This window comes from Schistocerca nitens, chromosome 8 (assembly GCF_023898315.1).
Source record: "Schistocerca nitens isolate TAMUIC-IGC-003100 chromosome 8, iqSchNite1.1, whole genome shotgun sequence".
Taxonomy (NCBI): Eukaryota; Metazoa; Arthropoda; class Insecta; order Orthoptera; family Acrididae; genus Schistocerca; species Schistocerca nitens.
In genome coordinates this window covers 510,392,346-510,406,301 of record NC_064621.1, presented here as the reverse complement: position 1 = coordinate 510,406,301, position 13,956 = coordinate 510,392,346, and the positions used below count along the sequence as shown (strand labels likewise).

Genomic DNA, 13,956 nt, shown 5'->3' with positions numbered 1-13,956 from the left:
AACTGGCGTGCACGTTCGTCTTTTTGCAAGCGAGGGTTGCCTCGTAATACGAAGCTCGTTTCCTGTGATGGAGCTTGAGTGAGAATCCTCGCCCACCCACTTTTGATTGGTTGATGCAGTCGGCCACGGTGTCTTCTCGTGTGCTAACGTGTTCCTCTGAGAGTAGTACTTAAGCGCAACGTCGACAATCATTTGCTATATGTTTTCCAGTCTCTGCCTTCCCCTCTCCCCCCCCCCCCCCCCCACACACACACACAATTTTCGCTCTGTGGGCAGCTCAGTGCCACGGGGAGGGGGGTTGGGACGGCTTGTCTTGGGGGGGGGGGGGGGCATGACCCCTCCTTTCTCCAAAGTACATTTTACACTGCCTAACAAAAAAAGTGAACCACCTAGAAGGCAAGGTCGAATGTCAATGTAACTTCTCACTCATGCACACCATCGACGTGTATATAAATTATTAGAGTTGCAATTCACTGTAACAGGCAGAACGGTTACCAGAGTGCATCAGTGTTATTCGCGTTTACTGATACCACGAGGCTTGGTCGGATATCTAAGGGGCATAAACTGTGCCAAAATCTTGAGTGATCAGTCTGAAGGACACGGAGATGCTGTATTCTCCTATGATACAGCGATATCAGCACCAGATAGAGTTGGAAAGGGACCTCATTATAGGCGTCAGTTTCGCCAGCTGGTCGAATCGTACAATATCCAGATCTCTGAGGCATTCGTACGTGACAGTGGTCCGATGTATGAGTGCGTTAGGAGCGTTGATGTAAGTGCTATTCTGAGACGAAGAGGCTGGCAGCAGTTATAGTCAGCCTGTGGATAGATACCTTCTTCTCGTTGAAATATTTTCGCGACAGAGATTGGAATATACACAAAAAATGTTCGGGGACAGTAGGCGTAAGCGCTGCCTTGAGAGGAAGCCACCGTCGCAGGAGAGGAAAACGTGGCCGGCCGCATCTTACCAGTCCAGAATGGGTAGGCGGGGACTGTCTCCGGAGATCCGACATATCCGACATAAGAAATGAGCTTCGGACCACGAGGCAACCCGCCTTTTCTAAAAGCCAGCTGGGCGGCCAGAGGATATTTGTGCCGCTCCACTGCCCTCCTTAAGGAGGACCCCTCCCAAATCGGAGCCGGAGGTGGGCGAGAGCGGCGAACTCCGACGCAGGCCGAGCGCCTCGGTCTACCGCAAATCCGGAGCGGCTCCTCCAGGAGCGGCGGGGCCCGCTAATCCGGGCGCCGTTGTCCGCGGCCGAGCGCGTGTGTCACCTGGCCTGTCCCCCGAGGGTTTAATTGAGACGTAGCGCGCCGGCGGGAACGGCAAAGCGAGAGCGAAAGGGGTGTGAGCACTTGACTTGCAGGCGACAAAGCAAACACCCCGACAGCTCGCGCCGAGGAAGAACCGTTGCCCGTCCCCGCGGTGTCCGTTATATACACACTAATCCCCCGGCTCCTGAATGGCCGCGCAGCGCCGCCGGGACCAACCCTTGCACGGGGCCCGATCCCCTTCCTGCCCCTCGATGCTACCGTCCAACAGTGGCTGCGTCCGACCGGCTCCGTCCGGTTCATTGCTTATAAATACGCGACTATCCCCACCTCCCGATGGCCAGCGCCACTCCCAAATTAAACACTCCATTTGAATATCACACTGTCCGCGAGGCATTTAATTCAAATCCAATAAGACACAACTGCCAGCGGCCGCAGGTTCGTGCCGTGCCGCACCGCTCCCCTGCCACAGCCCCCACTCGCTGGGTGTTTGTCGGTAATGTTTGCGGTATTTAGGCACTCTAGTCGTCTAAGAGGGCAGCTCACAGTCAGCAAGAGTAGACTTAACGAGGGGACCTTGTTGGACTGCACCCTCTTCGATTTTCTTCATATTTACAGTACTTGAAGATCTTTGCCCAGGCGTCAGTTCCCTAAGGCATACGAAACAATTCTCAAAAAACTCCAGTACCAGACATTTATATTCAACTGACCTGTTCACCAGTAGCTGAATGTATAGCGTGAAAAATTTGCAATTGTACAGTCGCTGGTTCGAATCTCGCTGTTAACATTTTTAACTATCATTTCCTTTTTGTGGCAAATGGAAATGCTGATTTATAGAAAGAAAATAATAATTCTTAATAAAAAACGCTGTTTTATTTTTAATTATGATTCGCTAGAAAATTAGAATATTTACAACAGATTGAAATTTGGTACAAAAATGCGAAATATCAGATACAAAATAAAACTTTTTTTCTTCCTACAGATCGAGCAGGATTGTTGAAGTAAATAGATTTTTGTCTAAAACAGACATTTACCATGTATCTACGAAATTTTAATTTATTTTCGTATGACCAGTAACAAAAATTGAAGATGTTATTTTTATGAAACGTTACGATTCAGTATTGCTTATTTAACAATTCCATTTGCTAATAAATATGGATTTCTATAAAAATAAAAATAAAATATTGCTTTTAGCGAGATTCTAACCAACAACATAACGATCACAACACTTTAACGCCACAAACTGACCTACATGCGCTTATGTTAATTCATCCGTCCGTCATATAGAGAAAAATAAAAGGTTGAGCTTTATAAGGGTTCTTCTTATAGTTACTTAAGGTCGAAACCGTAATTAATTACCCGTATTTATCCTTCGTAGCCATTAGACAGTTGATCAGTTAACGATAATAAATTAAACAGTTGAAACTGGCCAAAAAATGTGACTGAGTAGAGAAACAAGATTGCAAACGTCAGGTCCTTCATATGCGTTAGAAAACGCAACAGGAGGGAAAAAGTTTCACAAGATTAACAAGTGTAATAGCAAGACAGTGGTCCAAATAGACGCAATTGAACGTGCGACAGAAACACGTTGAAAATTGTCATGTGGAGGAATGCATAAGATAAAATGACCCATATGGCCGTAAAATTTTCAAATAATTGCTCGCTTAAATTTCTGGAGAGTACTTCATAAGAATTTTACAGTTTCATAAAAAGAATACTAATTATTTAAAACCACCTATGATTTCCCTTTCATCTTACTTTTCTTGCAACCATAACATAATATTCAAACGACGGCACAGTCGCTTTTAGAAGACTCACATCTTCATTAAAGGCAACTTAAGTCGATGGATAAGAAGCATTGAGCCTTTCTCCTTAGTGGGATCTGCAATGCAAATCTGTGTTTTGTGCTAAAATTCTTATGTGGGGATTAGTATTGGTAAGTAGATACAGTAACTAAAACTAAATATGGTGGACTCAGGTAAATTTCATGCAGTGTAACATACGTAACAGAAAATGAACAAAATGAAGGAAGAATGGACTTGACAGACGAGCTTTTACGTTCAGCTGAAGGTAATGACTTGCTTAAAACTAGAGAAAACTATGCCAAAATAGTCCTTCAAGAAATTCAGTGAAAAATGCAGGCAGACGATTTATCGATTATTGATGACGCTGTACAATGATTATTAAAAATATAGTGACTTTTCAGAGTGACACCAAAGCGATGAATTAAAATTGAAATTTCCAGAAAGGTAAATATTCATAAAATAGCGCGCAAGTGAGGTGGCAGTGTGACTGATCAAACAGAAAAGTCAGTCGACCTAAGTAAGATGCCAGTGCTCGCTACACACCGTCGTAGGAGAAAAAAGAATGGCAATATGTGTAGAGTGAGTACTGGTAAAAAGAGACATTGTGTTTCATAGTCAACATATACACTCCATATGTCATGCAACAGGCATTGTGCATCGTAAATTCTCACTCCTTCTTGGTAACTGTATTATCTTACCAACAAACGAGTTGTTTCTCCACACATCACCTGCCAAACACTTTTATGATAGTGCAAACAAATTTTACACTTGCTCACGTCCTAAAATTAATCTATTCAAAGGTGCATAAAATTTCCACAAATTAGAAACGAATGGTACTATACAGGAAACTTCTCGCAACAATTACGTTTCCTACCTTTGACGAATGCGAGACTAGTTTCTCTGAAAATACTAAAGCATTCGAAAGCGTTCACACGAATTTACCCCGAGATTATCAAAGCACAGATCAGTCAAGCTATTTAGAGATGCTGTTTCCTAAAAAATTTAGCATACCATCTGTATACTGAGGTTTCAAAATTCTTGTTCATCACTGCCGTAACAACAGTAGCATAATACTTGACAGTAGCGAAACCAGTGGTTAATACCCGGTCAGAAAGTAGCATGAATATGGTCGAGATATGAGAGCATATTAATGCAACCTTTGGTGTACTCAAAACTGATCATGAATAATTAGAGAAAATCACTGATGAGTCACTAGGAGGCTTTGTGATCGAACTAGTAATTTATGTTCCACGGCTCTTAGGAAAGCAGTTAACTTTGATCTTGACCGCTGCAGGGGTATTGTATTATCTGTTATGCATACTCAGAATACGTATCGCTGACGTGCAAAAAAGACAATTTTCAGAATCTATTGCCGAGCTTGAATTCGTAGGTGTTATCAATAATATGGATTTATGCTGTACCTTCTGGAATGTCCTAAGGCGTATTGAAACTATTGACACTCTTTTAATCGACCATGCCCAGGACACACTTGATTTTGAGCACAACTGTACTCAGACTTGAATAAGTTAAGAACTCAAAGAAAGAGAAGCGTTTTCTGTGCTGTTAATTATTTTTTTCATTTGACTGTTATGAAAATAGGCTGTTAGACGCGCGATTGTTTACATTAAGAGAAAGCTGACTATACAGAAGAAATCTACAGACAATTCAGCGGAATCTACCTGAAAATCTTATCAATACATCATTAAGCATTTTAGCAATAGAAATTAATCAGTATTTTTTTACTTATGTCGTCTTCAGCTTAGTGTCATTTGTTTTTATTTCCTTTCTGCGTGCTAAATATAAGCCTTGAACTCTCCACTACAAAGTCCATTTTGTTATATGATATTTCTTTTCGCAATTCTACTGCCATACGTTGTATCTAATCACGTGTACGGTGATCGAGCGTAGACGTAAATTATTCATAACAGGCAGCTTATGGGTAAGCCACAAAAACAAATCACTTCCAGTTTTCAACTTACCCACAGCAAATAAAACAGAAAACCGGACGCTCTCGCCCGACTCACCTGAAAAAGAAAGAAAATAAGTTAGAACTATTATTGTAGAAAGAAATGTATTTTTTACTTCAACTAATGAATTCACATTGATATGCAACGTAACTGGCAACACCGGTTGCTTGTCCAGAGCCAATGACGATAGTTCCACAAAGCAGACACTCAGAAAAGGGGACTGCCATTGGCATAGGCTAATAATTACATTTAAACGTATCTCAGCACAAACACTGTCACAAGGAAGAGTTTATGGTATGACGTACGCATTATTTGCAAGCTGAAAGGGCACATATTGTGAAAAACAGTCATCTTTCTCGGGATTTACTAGTAATTTGTTATAAGAATGTTTTGCATACGACAGTTCGTGATGCTAAGATAGAATCTTTAGCAGCCAAAAGTATTTTCCTCCATTAAAACGTTCCTCGTCATTAAGAAATTCGTTCGCAAGAAAGCTTGGTATTCATTGGAAAGATAACAATGTCGCTTCCTCACATCATCCTGTACCTCAAGCCTTAGAAATCACCAGAGGGAAAGGCGGAGATGGTGATGAGGGAGGGGTGGAGGTAAGGTACGCAGTGGTTCATATTACACTGAACTCGTGCTGAGGAAAAGCAGTGTTCTAACAGGCCGCCCATTTCCAACTTCTCCTATGAGACTCAGATTTGGTGCATCGCCTTCGCTGACCACGTCGACAACGGGATCTTAAATTGTAATTTTCCTTCCTACAACATTCAGTTTTCTCGAATGAGGTTTGTAACCCTACTTTTTCTGCACGTTAGTTTATTATTATTATTGTTATTACCATTTCTATTATTACGCGGAGACCCAACTTTGGAACCAGTCAAAATTATTATTATTAATATTTCTATTATGAAACAACTCGTAATCAGTCAAAATATGTAACAACTTCAAAAGACTTAAAAAACACGATCAATTATATAAAAGGGAGAGTACGTCCAAAGGAAGCAATGAAATGAATAAATAAGTATATAAATAAATATATAAATAAGTAAATAAATAAATAAAGGTCTCCGCGGTGGGATAACGTAGGTGTCGTAATCGGTGACCATTCTTACAGCATATGCGCTGTCGTACGCCTGCATGGGTGGCGTACAGAAAGTGGCTTAGAAATCTCTGTTAACAAGTCTACTCTCACGATCTTCACGCGCCATGGGATTCCACTTCCACTGACAGTGTAACTGGGACAAAATACTTTTCCAGATGCGAAAACAACTCAGTGTCTTAGGATGATATCGATGATAAATTAAGTTGGACTCCTCATATCCGACATGTCATTGCCAGATGTGAAAAAACCTGCAGTCTCATCACAATTGCGACTGGAGTATGATGGGGCTGTGATTGACGGACAGCGATAACTTTATACCGGTCTCTAATTACGATCACACTGTGATTACGTTCGATCAGCATTAAACAGCACGCTCCAAAGACTTGACACTATGCCGTACAAAGCCTTGCGTTTAGTTACTGGGCGTTCATTTCAACACCAACCAATGCATTAGTTGGTGAAGCGAATGAACCGCTGTTAAAGTTGCGACGAATATTCCTCTGCATGAAATTCCTCTTGTGACTAGATTCTGACGAATATGAGCCTCTTGATGAAAAAATTCGGAAATTATCATCCTACTTGCGTGTGCGAAAGATATTGAGTAAATAAGGAACTTTCACGCGTCGCGGCTGAGCATATGTAGGTGCTGACATAAAAGCACCAGATATGGAAAAACCCACTTTTACCACGTTACATAAGGCCATACGAAATGTCGTGTCTGCAGATTGATGCCAGGACCAATTTAACATTTCAGTACTAGGACCCAACTAACGCCAGGACAATGGAATTCCTGTCTCACTATCCCGATGCGTGCATGGTGTATCCACATGAGGCTAAACCTAGTGAAGGGGCTGGTAGTGCTTATTGGGCGCCCCGATTTAGTCTGGAGAGTGATTCTTGATAGAGTCGCCTCTGGAGGGAACGTGGAACACGATTTCGAGACCCAACCATTGTGGAAAGAGACCGAGATCGAGGAGGATCCCTAACGGTGTGGGTAGGGGTTAGGTTTACCACACGAACCCCTCTTCGTGAAATGGTACAGGTGAATCGGCAATGTTTTGTCAGTTATCGTGACGAGATATTTGGACCTCGTTTGGGATTGTTGCGAGATGCTGGGGACCCACACGTTGTTTTGATGGATGGTAATGCTCGACCTGACAGAGCACGGGTGGTTGATGTTCTCTTGGAATCGGAAGATATTGCAGGCATGGCGTTGCCTGCTTGTTCTCCTGATTTGAATCCCATACAGCATGTCTGGGATGCACTAGGGGGACGGCTTGCAGAACGTCGTCATCCACCAACTACTCTCCTAGACTGCGAGCAGCTCTGCAGATGACTGGGCGTTACTGCCTCGACAAGAGACTGATGACATCATTCACAGCATGTTCCGTCGTTGTCAGGCCTGTATTGCTGCCAGAGGTGGGCACACCCCATACTGGGCATATTAACCAATTGTCGAAACGTGTGTGCAAACCCGTTAAATTGGAAAAAAAACGAAAAACATTCTTGTCCACCGTTACGCATGTTTGCACTTGGTTGTGTTCTGTGTTCATTACATTGTTTCTGCTTTACTATCACCGATTCATACTGTTTTGCGGCAAAATAAACGCAACCTTGTAAATTTCCTTTTGTTGCTTTAATTTTGGGCACCAGTGTATATGTGAACTGATGTAACTACGGCAATAGCTGTAGTACTCAAATCTGGTTCTTTTTAACTGTTCTTCTGTTCTGTCTAGATGATACTTACACAACTGCGGAAATATTCAGTCCTCTATCCGCAGCTTTTGAAAAACTTGTTGCAGGACATAGAAAAGAACATGTTATTGTTAATTTAGATTAAGTCATTAATGTCGATTGAACTAGGAATATCCTTAGTGTGCGCCAACGGCGATTATCATTTCTTATTGTGCTGCCAGTATGATTTTTATAGCAGACTACCTGTGTCTGTCTTGTGTTACGCTTTTGTCTTGTTTGTTCGTTTCATTATACTGTGATTATAAAACCTGTTTTATGTCAGAATCGGTCCTTTGCTTAGCATATGTAACTTCATAGCAGGTACGACTAATGTCTACTTTAAATTGCCAAAACAAACTATGATTTGCAATAAATCATTTCTAGGGTTGAGATGGCTGTACAGGCACTTTCTGAAAGCCAGTAAATCAAAAATACAAAGAAACATACGCGCTGGCTTCCTTCTTGTTGATGACTTATGCTGCGAGCTTGGACTGTGTTTATTGTTTGGCTGGATTTCGCATATTATTACAACGGACGTGGGCGTTATTAGCGGGTTTGCAGATCTCACAGTGCCCATTCTTTTCGTAACCGCAGCGAGCCAGCGTCGAACTCTCAACCTGTACCGAACTTCTAGCTATTGTTTTGGATCGAATAAAGGGGATGGAAGATCAATTCCAGTACACTGTCGCACAAGATAGCCTATACCAGTCTGAGGGAATCACTGAGAGAAAGAGAAGAGTATATTTTACTCCGCTGAGCAAAGTCTCACTTGACTTACCTGCCTGCTTTACGCGCGACCATTAGAGTGTCCTATGGCTGAAAATTATCTTGCTACAATAAAAGGCGTCAGCAGTTTTAAAATCCTTCGTTCTGTAGATAAGTGTGTCGTGAACTTGTGGAGAAGTCATTTGAGCATGCATGCAGAGCTCTGTATAGGACGTGTGAATTGTGGTATTCGCGTTCCTCAAGGACAATTTAATATGCCTACAGTCTGAGTGTAAGGAAGCTTATACGACGTTCTCCGCGAAGCACGAAAACGACCGCGAGGCTTTCAGTTCCTCTCGCACATACTTTGAGTAGCTCTTCAAGTTTCTTAATGTGTGTCACTAAACGTCCCTCCTGGACAGTAGTTTATAACTAGTTAATCCGACAGTTTATGTGGATGCCGACCAGTGAGAGCTACTTGCAAACCATAATAAGAAATACTCGCTGCGATGCGTAGTTGTGGAAATGTGTTGGCATGGGAGCGTCAGTGCAAGTCGTTTCGCTTGTTATGACCACCTGTTTCAGGAGAGGAATATGACAAGAGTTTCGCAAAGCATTTGAGTGTGTGGAAAAGGACGAAAGCCGTTCTGCCGTTATCTACAACGACATTAAGATTCTTGTAACATTAAGCCGCTGTAATTGTACTTGGATCGAACCTAAAAGTTGATTCTCTTTCTGACCGTGAAGAGAGTAATAAACTAAAAACTTAAGTTTTGAATTATCTAGGATTCCAGACAGCAGAATTATTTGTTGAGATCTAAAAAAATTGTGTCATGGTATCTAAAGTGCTTGGAGATGTTTAAGTTGTATAGTTTGGTGAAGATCGGTTGCTGAATGCGCAGCTGGAAAATGTTCTGTAGGTTTTCTTTTCTTAAAGCACAACTGTTTTTGAAATACGTAAGTTCATTTTCAGGTGCTCGTCATCGTGCATTTACCGTAGCCAGAAGAGTGGCCTACACTTCAAATAAAATATTTTGAAACTGTTCGTACTCTAGGGAAAGAGTAAGTAAAGTAGCCATTTGTACATAAAAGTATTTATATTGATTCAGTACTCGGAGAATAATAGTGGCTACATACGGAGTGTTCAAAAAGTCTCTCCGCAGTGCCGTATGATTGTTAACTGCATGTGCCGTACGATTGTTCGCTGGCCTGGGTTACTTCCCTTCAAGTGGACTCTCCCAACATTCCACTGTTTCGCTTATCTTAGTAAAAATGAAAATTCGATAAATTAATAACTTGTGTTTTACTGAGTTTCATTTCGGTATATTCATTACGGCCTACGGCACGCGCGGCTAACAATCATACGGCACTGCGGAGTAACTTTTGAACACCCGTTAGAAGAATGAACGGAAAACGTGTGTGTCGATTGCGTTAGGTTTTTTTTTTTTTTTTTTTTTTTTTTTTTGCTGTGTGATATTTGTGGTGGTAAGTTCCTATGGGACCAAACTGCTGAGGTCATCGGTCCCTCGGCTTACACACTACTTAATCTAACTTACGCTAAGGACAACACACCCATGCCCGAAGGAGACTCGAACCTCCGAAGGGGCGAGCCGCGCGAACCGTGGCGAGGAGAACCAGACCGCGCGGCTACCACGCGCAGCTCTCTAATATTATCTAGTCAATTAGCCGTTCCTTGTCGGACGTGTCTCATAAAAATGCGCACTTCAATACAATCTTTGCGTCGGTTTTGAACATATCGATGCCGGAGATCGACTTTTACCAGTCACGTAATGGTGTTGTGACCTGTGACATCAGATGTGCATAAACAGAGATTAGAGCACGGACAATATTTATTTTGTTTGTATATTATTTTTTTCGAATATTGTTTGTGGTGAGAGACTGACGTGTAGCGTAGCCTCAGGTCTAGGCTGTATTGTAAGCTGACAATTTGGTTGTGAGCTGGAGAAGTCGACGAATTTCAATACGAAATCTTACTTGTGGTGACGCACTTTTCTGTAGCAAAGCGACAGTTCTAGGTTAGGATGGAAGGTACCACTTTGGTTCTGAGCTGTCGAAGACGGAGAATGTGCTGTTATGAGGATAACTATAAGGCTGTTGTGGTAACTGTTTTAAGGATACTGAATCACGATGAGTCGATTACCTCCGCCATTGTCATTCGATAAATTTCATTATAAGATCTAATTTCAGAGATTTTTCTCGTCGTGATCATTTTGCGAGACGTATCATTTGGCACAACTCCCTCAGTCATTCAGTGTCTGTACTTCGGGTTTTACTCATTTTGCTCAAATCATTTTACTCAAACCACAAATATAACAATCCCGCCCGTAATTGAGTAGTACCGTTCGTGCATCTCACGCTGTGGGCCTGGGTCCGATCTCTGGTGACAATTCAAATTTAATCTGACACGCCCGTCACTGAAATGCACTAGATGAAAATATTTGCACCAAGTTGAGATCGACACAGTTTACTCTTTATTTATCTATAAACATGACAGTAAAATATTTATTATTATATATTAGACTGGTCCGTAAGCTCGCGACGTTTTTGCTTTGGGTGTTAATATTCTGACCGCTATGGGTTTATCCACCGGTAGTCATTTTTTATTTGTAGGACACTGATGCTATCTATGTTTACGTATTGTTATTTTGTCATCTGGAGATGGTGAGTGGAGCTGTGGACGCTAGAAAATGGAGTGCCAAGTGCAGAAATCAGAATATTTCCTACATTTTCTTCTGTTTGAGCGTGGGGTGACAGCAGCGGAGGCAGCCACAAACATTAGCGCCTTGTATGGGAATAGTGCCACTGGACAGAGCACGGTAAGAAAATGATATTCTCATATTAAGAACGATCGTTTTGACATTAGTGACTCTTCACGTTCTGGAAGACCTTCGGGGTTTGATGAACATCATTTAAACGCTTCAATCACAATGTTCCACGTCAGTGTACTCGAGAACTGGCAAAAGTGATGAACTGTGATTATTCCACCATCGTGCGACATTTGCAAGGAATGGGGAAGGTTCAAAAGTCGGGTGTATGGGTACCACATGCTCTAAGCCAAAATCACAGAAATCAGCGGGTGACCATATGTGCAGCTCTGTTTGGTAGTCATGAATTGGCTCGGCAGCAACGCCGACCGTTCCTATACTGTATCGTTACTGGTGACGAGAAATGATGTCTTTATGCTAACATAAGGAAAAGAAAGGAATCGTTGATCCCAAACAAAGGCGCAGCTCCCAGTACAAAGACCTGCGCGCATCCACGAAAGAAAATATTACGCATCTGGTGGGAGAGCAACAGTGTGATGTACTACGAACTGCTTCCCCAAGGTGCAACCATCACTGCTGGCATTTATTGTCAACAACTGAGACGTCTTGCAGACGCAATCTAAGAACAACGACCGGGAAGACTGCGTGAAGGGATGCTACTCCACGGTAACGCCCGCAGACATTCTGCTAGACTGATAAAAAACACTTCACAGGAGTTGAATAGGGAAGTCATTCTGCACCCACCTTGTTCACCTGCTCTTGCGCCCTCAGATTTTCGCCTTTGCCGCTCTCTATCGAACAACCTTCAAGGAACTTCCTTTCCAGATGAAAATGCACTGAAAATGGCTCTACGAGTTCTTCGTCTCAAAACAACGTGATTTCTACAGTCGCGGAATCGAAAAGTTACCCCAGCGTTGCCAGACTGTTGTAAATAGTGAAAGGGAATATATTACTGGTGACTGAAGTCTCTATTATGTGTATCTGTAGTGTTTATGAAACTTATGGAAAAACGCTACGTAGTTATGCACCAACCCAGTATACATGGTGGAGCATAAGTAATAGCGAAAAGTGACACAGGCGAAAGAAAACGATAACAGAAGCAAAAACGTTCCAGAAAACATGGGTCCGAAGAGGTGCCGTTTGCGAGATAAGTGCGATAGTATTGTAATGAACCGCCACTGGCTACTACCTCAAATATTGTCTTAGGTAATACGGAGGTATTTTAGATGTAAACTTTCCGATTAAGCCCCGACCTAACTGGGCCTAAATTTCACCAGTGTCGTACGTCATCTTGCGGAACTTTGTGGTGTATGGTATTTGCATGATGGTGCGCAGGCTCATTTTACTCCCAACATAAGACGACATCTAACACGCCAGTATGCTCCGAGATGGATAGCCCTAGCGCAGCCAGCCATTGGCCTCTTAAGGTCAACTGATCTCAGTCTCTGGATTTTTCTGTGTGGGGCCATCACAAAAACTTACAGCGCTCTTGTTGACAGGGTGAACTGAAGCAGCGAACTGAGGAGTCTTGTCAAGATTAACGAGACGATCGAGGGTGTCTGAAAGAATTCGTAACTCGCAGCATGGCAGAGACGTGTGCAGTATCGCATCCGAATGCGAGGACGACACGTGGGACGCTACAAGTGTACGGTAAATTATAACACATACTTAAGAGTATCGTATTACTTCCTAAGTTAGGCCTTGTGTGAAATTTGAACCTAATTAAATGTGTATTTCAAATACATTTATACTAATTAGCATAGTATTTGACACTGAAGGCAGTAGTGGTTAGGAATCACATACGTATTCGCAGTTATTTCGCCAGCGGCTTATTTATGGACCCTTGATTACTGGAGCGTTTTTGCTTCTGTTATCATGTACTTCCACCCGTGTTAGTTTTTCTACTAATAATGATACACACTATTAAATACAAAAATTGCAGTTGAGCGCCTCTGGTACCCCTCTCAGCTTCGTGCTCCTGTCAACCGCTTGGGTTGCCTGCACCTTAAATTGGCAGTGATGTGGGACGAAGTAACCTGGTCAGCAAGGCTTAAGGTCGAAGGTGTGTCAGTGCCAAGTAACATAATTCGATGAAACCTGGACCATAAGTAGAAATAATTATTGTAGTACAGTGCAGTACAGTACAGAGGGTAAGGGAAAGGAGTACGCGATGAGAAGAACCGAAATAACACTTTTATTCAGAGACAATAACTACACTGAAGTCACCACGATTTGTGATGGTCCCTTGAACATTACAGAAGGAGGACGTGGTTCTTAATAAAGTGTGATATCACCACGGGGGCAATGCATGCTCTGCGACGTGCTCCGATACTTGCCACAAGGCTGTTAAGAAGTTCTTGTGGCAACGCGTTCCACTCCTCCCACAGAATGGTTGAACCCCCTGGATGGTCGTTGGAGGATATGGAAGGTTTGCAATACGAGTACGTCTCCCAAACGCATCCCCGTCGTGCACGATTGGATTTAGATTGGGGGAACGGACAGGGCAGTCCATTAAACGAACATCCTCTCGTTCTAAGGACTCCTCCACTGGAGCCATTCGCTGCGATCGCGCATTTCAT

At 42.6% G+C, this 13,956-nt stretch overlaps 1 protein-coding gene across 2 annotated transcripts in view; it reads right to left on the bottom strand.

The window, feature by feature from the left end:
* LOC126198762 (transcription factor Sox-5-like) overlaps window positions 1-13,956 on the bottom strand; it is a 1,065,309-nt gene that overhangs the window by 480,557 nt on the left and 570,796 nt on the right. The window lies entirely within an intron of this gene.